The sequence below is a fragment of the Silene latifolia genome, chromosome Y (assembly GCF_048544455.1).
Source record: "Silene latifolia isolate original U9 population chromosome Y, ASM4854445v1, whole genome shotgun sequence".
Lineage (NCBI taxonomy): Eukaryota > Viridiplantae > Streptophyta > Magnoliopsida > Caryophyllales > Caryophyllaceae > Silene > Silene latifolia.
The window spans coordinates 470,152,281-470,162,463 of record NC_133538.1 but is presented as its reverse complement, the minus strand read 5'-3'; positions in this window follow the sequence as shown (position 1 = coordinate 470,162,463).

Below are 10,183 nucleotides of genomic sequence, written 5' to 3'. Positions count from 1 at the left end.
AGAAAAACATAGTTATGATTTATCGGTTTTATCAAATAAAACATCTAAAGCATATGAAAATTAATCTAATCAATATTTCAACTTTATATATGATAATTCGGGATATAAATTCAAACTAAAATAATTTTCTCATGCCATGTAATTTGTTTTAGCTATTTTTGCCAAAATAGTCACTATTTATGTCATTTTTACTCTAAAAATTCATAAATCATGCAAAATGAATCACGTTCATTGTAAATTTTACACACAATGATTAAAATATGCATGTGACAACATATTAAAATTTCATGGCCTGTTTCGAAGTTTAACTATTTTTAACCATTTTATCTCCATTTATTACATTTTTATCACATAAAAATCATAAATCATGCAAAATAAATCAAATTTATACGAAATTTTACATATAATAATTAAAATATGCATGTGAGGTCATATAAAAATTTCAAGGTCAGAAACTAAGACTAACTATTTTTAGCATTTTAAATACCATTTTACTCATTAAAATGTAATAAAATCTCTAAAAATCATTAAAATGAGCAATAAAATACCATAAATCATCAAAATGACCTAAATACATTTTAGGACCATAATATACAACATGCAAAAAGATTTCGTGATATTATCTAATAAATCACAAATTATTAGTTTTATTTAAGTTACTTTTAACTCGAAAAACCTATAAATCGATTATGCATGCAACATCCTATGCTCTGATACCAATTGTTAGGTTCATGTACCTATTATTAGACATTTATAATAGTGATTTAATTAACATATTACCTTAGTCATTATGGATCTAGTGCATGCATAACAAAATAAAAGGAGATAAAGACGATAACAATGTTCCTTACATTGTTAAATGGTTCGAAAAGGGCACAAGTAAGGTCTCCTACCTTCACTTGTTATTGAGTTAATATAATATAGATGATCCTCCTAACCGCAAGAATAGAAGTCCTCCTCAAGAGATGCACCAAAGACTATAGCCCTTAATACTAATATATTAATTAACTAGATTAATATACTAGTTTTCCTTAAAGATTCTAATATTATTTGTATTAGTACACTAGTAATAATATGATGTGATATTAGAATATTGTTGAGCAATTTTATGAGATCTAAAACTAATTTTTAGAGAGAATAAGAGAGGTTTTTAATGACAAAAACCTAAAAGATGTTAGAATGAAAAATAAGAGCAAAAGATGCTCTTATTTGTCCTTGGGAGGCCGGGTAAGAGGAGGTGAGAATGGCCAATGCATGGCCTTGGTCTTCTCCATAAAATGTAGGGTAAAGGCTAGTTAGTATAGGTAATCATTGTGTCTATTTAATCATTAAAATAAAACATCCACTAACTCCATATACCCTATCATTTTCGGCCCCCATAAATTGGACATCCATTTTATGTTTGTCAATTGTAACATTGTCATTCAATATGTCACATATAGCATGTAACATGTTATTAATCAATTTAATGCATATTTAACAATTAAATATCAGTGTATAAATTAATTATTAAATTATAAATAACAAATTTACTAGTAATTCATAATTACTTGTGTATAAAATTGGTCAAGTTAATATAATTCACAACATTTTGTAATTATAATTAACTATTCATTCTTATCTGAATTGTTTCATAAACAATAATCAATTTTAGTAATACAAACATTTCAATTACTAAAACGAATCTTATTTAATCGAATTACAATAAGCTACGTATTCTCACTTACAAATAAAAATTGTTCAATTTTAAGGAACTAATTAACTTGTACCAATATACAATTAATTAATCTATTAAGGGAATTGTCCTATAGGTGTGACCTTAAGGGATCAACTGATCACCACCGTCAAACGACAGTAATGTCAAACTGTAGTTAGCTAATCATTACCGATTAATGTTGATCAGTTGACAATATTATTGAATCATCCTGTAGATACCCAGTATCTGCACCTTCCAAAAACCACCCGATGATGATCGGACTATAACGTGTTTTTGATATGCGTGCGTGGATTGGCTATACATGAAACGGTTTAATGCACTACTCGGATATGACATCATTGGGGAATCAACATTATTGGGAAGATCACGCCAGCTGGAACAAGAGGTCACTGTTTCATTTTGGTAGCTATCGACTATTTTACTAAATGGGTCGAAACACCATCTTACACTAGTCTCACGGCAAAAAATGTGGCAAAGATCATACAAACCAATATTATCTGCCGATATGGTTGCCCACATGAAATCATCAGTGACAATGGGTCACATTTCCAGGACGAGACTGAACAATTACTGGCCAAATACAAAATCAAACACCACCATTCCTCGCCTTATAGACCTCAGACTAACGGCGCGGTGGAGGCAGCTAACAAAAATGTCGTCATGATCCTCAAGAAAATGATCGACAATTATCCAGATTGGCCTAGCAAAATACCTTTTGCGCTATTGGGTTATCGCACATCAGTTAGGATGCCCACTAGGGCCACTCCTTTCTTTTTAACCTATGGCATGGAAGCTGTGCAACCAGTTGAATTAAAAATCCCGTCTCTACGCATCTTGCTCGAAAGTCAAATCCCAGAAGCTGAATGGACTAGGGATTGGTACAAAGAACTCATCCTCTTGGATTAACGAAGGTTGCGCGCATTACATAATGTGCACGCATATCAGGCACGTATCAAACGAGCCTTTAATAAATGGGTTAAGCCCAGGAACATCAAAGAAAGAGATTTAGTGCTCAAATCAGTCAGAGCTCTCCTACCTGTCGATCCACGAGGAAAGTTTAAGCCTAACTAGGCAGGACCTTTCTTAGTCAAATCCATACTCTCGGGGGGTGCGGTTAGGATTAGACCTAGATGGGAATGAATTTTCTAACCCTACCAACCTCGACCAATTGAAACTATACTACTGGGGACATGGGCCACGGGGGCGCTTTGGACAAGCGTTGTATTTGTGGAGTCGCCACCAATTTTTATGAAAAACTGGAACCGTTAGAATACCTCGTGTCATGTCAAGACACAAAGTAGTGACATGAACACTAAGAACTCGTTACCCTTAGCATTCTATGTCTAGAATGACTCTCGTGGATGCCAATGAACACGGATGTTCACAGAGATCTGGACTAAGGGGTGAGGGTACGTATTAGGAAGCTCTTTAATCGAACACCTAATCCCGCCCGCCTCGATAGCGGCCTCTACTAATGATTAGGGAAATTATTCATATTTGATATGTCGTCGATTATATGCATGCAATGCAACATCCAACGTTTTAGTCCTAGCATGTGAGATTAGAATATGTCGGTGAACAAAGAATTTAGTAATTAATTATGTCGAAGTTGGAATTTAGATTCATTTACATGTGAAATCCAAGTAAATAAACCATACAAGAGCGATAAATAAATAAACATTAATAAATTACAATTGAATTACAATGGATAATTGAATTTGCATCATAAACATGCCCAAAAGAGTTTTAGAAATAAAAAGAAAAGAAAAGAATAAATGAAATAAGGAAAGTTAGAAAATAGGAAAAAAGAAAGGTGGAAATTGATTTAAATAAGGAAATTAAAAGAAAATAGGAAATAAAATAAATTAGGAAAATAAAAATAAAGAAATAAAAACAAAATAGAAAATATGGAAAATATGTCAGATTATGGAAAATATGTCGAATTATGGCGATAATGAGAATAATAGTTGATTAAAATCCTAATTAGAAACCCTACGCCTAAGCAAGAAGAGTTCAGAGGCAGAAACCAACTCAGAACAGGCGTAGCATCTGCTGCGTCCTCTGGAAGAGGCGCAACACTTCATGCGTCTGTTCTTGAGCTGGGTTCTGTGAAAATCAGACCCGCGGGTTAGTTATTGTTCTTTGGTTGATTTACATTGATTATTGATGTACGACTCGAATATAAGTGATTTAGTCAGATTACATATGCTAAAGGTCTTCATAAGTCAGATTAAATTGAATTAAAAGATTTATTACGGTGATTTACAAAGACACAATGTCGGAATCGATTTATATACAAAACTCGAATTTAAGACGGTTGAAAACAAAACGAAATCTAGAAAATAAGGGGGAAATATATACAAAAGGCAAATTCAAGAGACTTGATATGATTAAATCGAGTCTCAAAAATACGGGTTTGAATTTACGACGAAAACCCGCAAATATTGATTATAAGGGATTTAAGTCGGAAAATTATTGAAAAGGATTTTATAAAATATTTTGGAATCTGAAACATAAAATATTTGGAGAAATAAAGAGGAAAAAACGAAAAGACGAAAACAAACAGAGGCACGAGGAAGAAGAAGAAGAGCAGCAACTGATAAGTAGCCCCTGGAAGAGGCGTAGCAGATGCTGCGACTATTCCAGAAGGGGCATCAGTTGATGCGTTTCTTCTTGACGTCATATCGCTTCTGTTTTTATCTAACGGTTTGAAACTTGACTTTTGAAAACGGTTTGAACATATTTATGATACAAAATCTTACATTAATTATAATACAGAAATAAAATAAAGAAAATTGGGATTTTACACCCTCAGACTTACATGTTAGCGTCGCGAGATTTAACTAAATCGGCTTTTAGTGGTAACTCGACTCGATCTATGCAAATATGAAAGTGCCCTTGAAAAAGGAATTAAAAAAGATTGATTAATTAATTGTGTCGTGGTCAAATTGGTCGGTCATGCAACGTGACTGGTACTCAGAATGATCTAAGCTTACGTGGTCGATTGATCAAGCACGTAGGTGTCGAAAGTTTAGAGCAAGGTCTTAGAATGCAAAGGGAGAAGAGAAGGGCGGACACTCGCGTGAAAAATATATGAGGCAAATGCCTCTATTTATACTAAACACACGTAGGAATTATGGTAAGGGTAGAATTTGGAAAGGAATAGGAAAGAAAGGTCCGGAAATAACCGACTTAGTTGAAACACGGAAACTTGGACAAAAAGAAAGCCTTGAGAAAAGGCGCATCAGGTGCTGCGTCCTTTAGAAGAGGCGCAGTACTTACTGCGTCCTTTCTCGGGTAGGGTTCTTCTGCGCGAGAAAACGCGTTTGACAGCTTGTCGTATTTTAGGCATAACTTTATCTACAAGACTCGGAATAAGGTGATTTCGGTGGCGTTGCAAAGCTAAGAGAAAGATATAGAACTTTCTATGAAATAGGCCTGACCCAAAAAAGTCGTTATCATCTCGTAAAATGGGCCTAAAGGTCGGGTTGTCATTTTAACTAAATGAAATGCACATTTTGTAATGTAAACTTTAAGTTTAGCCTAAAGAAGTGACATGGACCTCAAAATGAGATATACCCATAACATTTATGACATCTTAACCTTAGGTAGACAAGCACATTGCTTTGACTCGGGATTTTGATGGTTTTAGGAAATGAAGACGGTTTTTGACCCGAACTCCAAATGTACTCTAATTACGGTCAAAACGACCGTAACGACACCTAGATGACGACCACGAGGTAGAAAAGAGTGTATGAGTTACCTTTTATTAACTGATTTACGAAATGTCATAAAATCGCGACATATGCTAAACATGCGGCCCAATCATCACTGGGTGTTTGGCGGGAGGTGCAGAAATGAGGTATCTACAGAGCCCCCACTTTGACTGAGGCTTGGACAAGGCAAAAGTCAAAGTATAGCCATCAGGTCAATCAAAGATTACAACCTGACAACTATGGCGATGCGAGGCGGCTCAAGGGGTCTGAGCCAAGGACCTGTCGTCGGGAACATTTTAGGGTCTGTCGACTTCCGGGGAGGGTCGTTTAAAGTCCATTAGTCTACGTAAGTAGGCTCGCCAGCCATAAGAAGAATTCATACCTGAGACTTCTCTCTCGGAATAAATAAAATGGAGGACAGCAGGACGTTGGTAGAAACTGCTGGGGGAATCTGCTTGCGTCGATCTCAAGCGAACTCTCGTCGGGGAATATGCTGATGATTCTGTCTGGATTGAATCATTTATTGGAATCTGCTTGTGTCTGCTTCCAAACAAACTCCATCTCTCGAGAAGTGCAATCGGTTGTCATGAAAGGTGGATAAAAGGTATTAATAAAGATGTGTCTCAATATTTCGGGAAATTCGCTCGTTGCTGTAGGCGAAGTCCCTAATGAAAGATCCTTACTCGGAGATAAAATACTGCGACGGTTCACAGTCTTCTTCGGAAGGATTTATGGGAGATAAAATACTGCAACGGCTTCACAGTCCGCTTTGGAGAAACACGGGAGATAAAGTACTGCAATGGTCTCGCAGTCTGCTTTAAAAATTGAGTTGGAAGGTAGCTTGGGAATATCTTGACTGTCGCTGGGGAGAACGAATACTTGAGCGAAGCCCCCAGTTAGAGCGAGCACAGTTTCTGATACTTACCTGCATGGTTAGTGGCCACACAAGAACACAATCTAATAGAAAAAATAACACTTAACACATACGCATGTAAGCAATTAGCACATTGACCTCAAATGAGGAAGCATATAGGTTTTGCAAAATTTGTTTCTTTGTAAAAGTTATTTAAAACTTGCTCAAAGAAATTTGTCGTTTGTAATGCGTTATGTATATTCATTGGGCTTTAAACACGTGACTGACGCGGACGCAGACCTTCTAGGACGCGACACGAGGGTGACTCTGACGGACTTTGCCTAAGTTTGCACAACCCCTAGCCAAGTATGGGTGACAACGCGTATCAGTTCCAAAGGTAGAAGAATTGCAAGAAAGATGGGGTATATAAAGGCAAGGCATGGGCTGTGGATCAGCTGTCTACTTGGACACCCATTGCCACCGCTTGCTGTAAAAGAAACCCCTCTTGAGGCACGATAACTTGGAGAATCGATCTAACACCTTTGTCATTGTCCAGACCGAGCACTATCTCGACTCAAATGAGTCTCGAAGACCAAAAAAAGAGGATGAAGGAAGGGTGGCATCTCGTAAGAGAAGCCCCCAGGAAGAGAAGATGACTCTAGACTTTGGTAAAAAGGAGACTGGGCGACAAGAAGGAGCCCCAGTAAAGAGGTATAAATGAAAATTGTGGTTGGAAGGTTATAAAATGGAAAGGGATGGTTGTAAAATGGGTGTTGATAATTGAGGTTGGAGGTGAAAAGTTGGGACGGTTGTGTCCATGAGGACTGCCTATGTATTCACGTGGAGTGAAATCAAACCAGATCGTAGTTCTGAGATTTGGTTAATTTTGTTTGGGTGTTGTGGTTGTATCCTTCTTGTGTAAGAAATGGCTGCCTACGTATCCACCTGAAGAGGTGAAATCAAAACATGCTCGTAGTTCAGGTATGTGCCTACGTTATGTTGTCAGGGCCATAAAGTGCATGGGTCAGGAGGGTATATTCCTTTGGTGCTCGAAGAATTGATTTGAGATAACTCCCTGATGTGACCATTATTTGAGCATATTTAGTCCCCGAATTAGCCTCGTTCCTATGCTTTTTAGTGCATATTTGGGTCATTTACTATCTTCAGTCCTTTGTTTTGCATATTCTTTGAGGTTTTGATTCCTTGGTAGAGAGGAGTACAAACCTTGCATTTTCATGGCAAAATAGAGCTAAATTTATCGAATCTAATGACCAAGCATCAAAGAGAAGACAAGACTAGAAGGCCTTTATACATATTATAGTAGATGGGCAATGATGAAGAAATCCTTGCATCCCCGACTAAATCGCGGAGGATTATTGGAAGAAGAGAAGAAGAAAAGAAGAAAGGAAAGGCTGTGACGAGATACGCTCATCCAGCCAAGAAGACGCCCGTCTAACACTTCAGGAATCCAAGCGTCTTTGCCAGAGGGACGCTCGTCCAAGCAATCAAGACGCCCGTCCAGCCACCCCATAATCCGCCCGTCCCGACCCTTTGGACGCTCGTATTCTCTTACAGGCCCACACGTCCTCTTCTTCCCTCCATGAAAGATGCGCATATTTATGAAATATCGGCAAAAAGGAGACTCGCATCTTTTCTGAGAGGAGCGATTCCTCAAGGACTTAATCGTCATTTAAGCCCTTAGTAAACCCTAATTTGTGTACCTAATCCCCACTATAAATACCCCATTGGTCTAATTAGATTAAGCATGTTCTTCTTATCAATCTTTAGTGTAGTTTATATCATTCTAATCTATTCTTAATCTTGTAATCAACTTCTAATCAAGTCTTAATACAAATCTCATTTCCTTAATTTCTCTTTTGTTCATCTTTTATTTCAGGTAGTTGAAGATTATTTGGGTTATTATTGGGAGATTGACAACCTTCCAATCATTCATCAAGTACTTCTATTATTCTTTGCTTTATTTTGGAATCATTAGTAGGTATAATTCTCTTAATCCCTTTTTAATTATTGTTAATCATCTTCATTTATTCATCATGTTTTACTTTGTTAATATGATTGACAACCTTGTTAACATGTTAAACTTGATAATGAGTGAGTAGTTTCCTTAACTAGGGTTAATGGGTAATTAGGGAAAACCAACATGGGGGATGATTCATGCTTAATTTAATATGTTTTCATAATTTATTTGCTTGCTTGTTGTGATCTCAACTTATGCACATGTTATGTTTGATGAAATGCGAGCCTATGAATCCTTGCATTTTTTTTACCCATCACTTACCTTTTCAATGAGACTTATAAGACATAAACCAACTCGAGTCTCATTAGACCATGCATATAGTTGAGTAGGGAGGATTAAGTCGACTTGTAGGTGTTGTACAATCTAATCGATTCGGCTCCGGGACCCAAACCTTCCTAGGATTGTAAGATATAAACCAACTCAATCCATCACAACAATAATTGCTTGCTTATAATTTGAGAATATGTTTATATGATCAATTCCCATGAATCCCCTATGACCCCATGACACCCTAGTGCTTTTAATAAATTGTTTTCATCTCATTTTAATCATCTTGCTTGTTTACTTTTATTGCTATTTAGTTTAGTGATCTTCTCTCAACCCAAATCGTGACACCCCTAGACACCGCTACTTGCAATCGAAAATCCTACATCAATACCCGTCCCTTGGGATCCGACATTTACTTGCCTCTTTACTAATTGTAAAGTTGTTTGTGAAGTTATAAATATTGTTTTGGTCTAGGTGCTCCTAACGACAAGTAACCGAAAATTAAGCTCCAAGTGAGTCCGACCAAAAATGGCGCCGTTGCCGTGGACGGTGTTAACTTGATTTGATTTTCTTAGATTGTTATTAGTTGTGTCTTTCTTTGCCTTGGGGAAGTAAAACTCCTCAAGGTTTGTTCTAATTATTTTCAAGTTGTTCGATATTTTGCAAGATGGATATTATAGATTATTTTGTTGAGGAGCACTTAAGTATACCTTTCTTCAAAGACCCCATGCAAGCATTAGAAGCCTTGGAAGCAAGTGAGGCTAAAATTATGCATTGGGAGTTAGAGGTAGATCTTTTTGAGGTCGCTCTATCTAACAAGGAACTTACTCACGAGCAATCCGAATTAGTACATAACATCCTTGTGGAAGCATATCAACCTATAGAACATGAGCAATCAATCATATAAGACATCTTACAAGCCGAAGAGCAAGAAGAATTCATCATGGAATTCGAGTATGACGAGATTGATGAGCTTGAAGAACAAGTTGAACATGCCATGAGAATGGAGTGTCTAATGGAAATGGAGCAAGTTCTCAATGAACCTTCAAAGGAGGAAAGTGAGGTACAAATTCCAACTTTAAAACCCCTTCCCCCAAATTTGAAATATGCTTACCTTGATCAATCTAAGACCAAACCCGTGATTGTTAATGACAAACTTGATGAAAACCAATTGGGAAAATTGCTTGATGTGTTGAAGCAACATGAAAAGGCTATAGGTTATAGTCTAGATGACCTTAAGGGGATAAGTCCCAACTTTTGTATGCATAGAATTCATCTAGAGGAGGACCATAGACCTACCATTCAATCTCAAAGGAGATTAAACCCCCACATGCAAGAAGTTATCAAAGGAGAGGTTATGAAATTACTTGATGCGGGAATCATATATCCCATATCGGACTCTTTGTGGGTTATCCCCATTCAAGTGGTACCTAAGAAAGGAGGTACCACAGTGGTGACAAATGAAAAGAATGAGCTAATACCCACAAGGAAGATCACTGGTTGGCGTATGTGCATTGACTATCGAAAATTGAATTCCGCAACAAGAAAGGATCATTTCCCCCTACCATTCATTGACCAAATGCTTGAGAGGT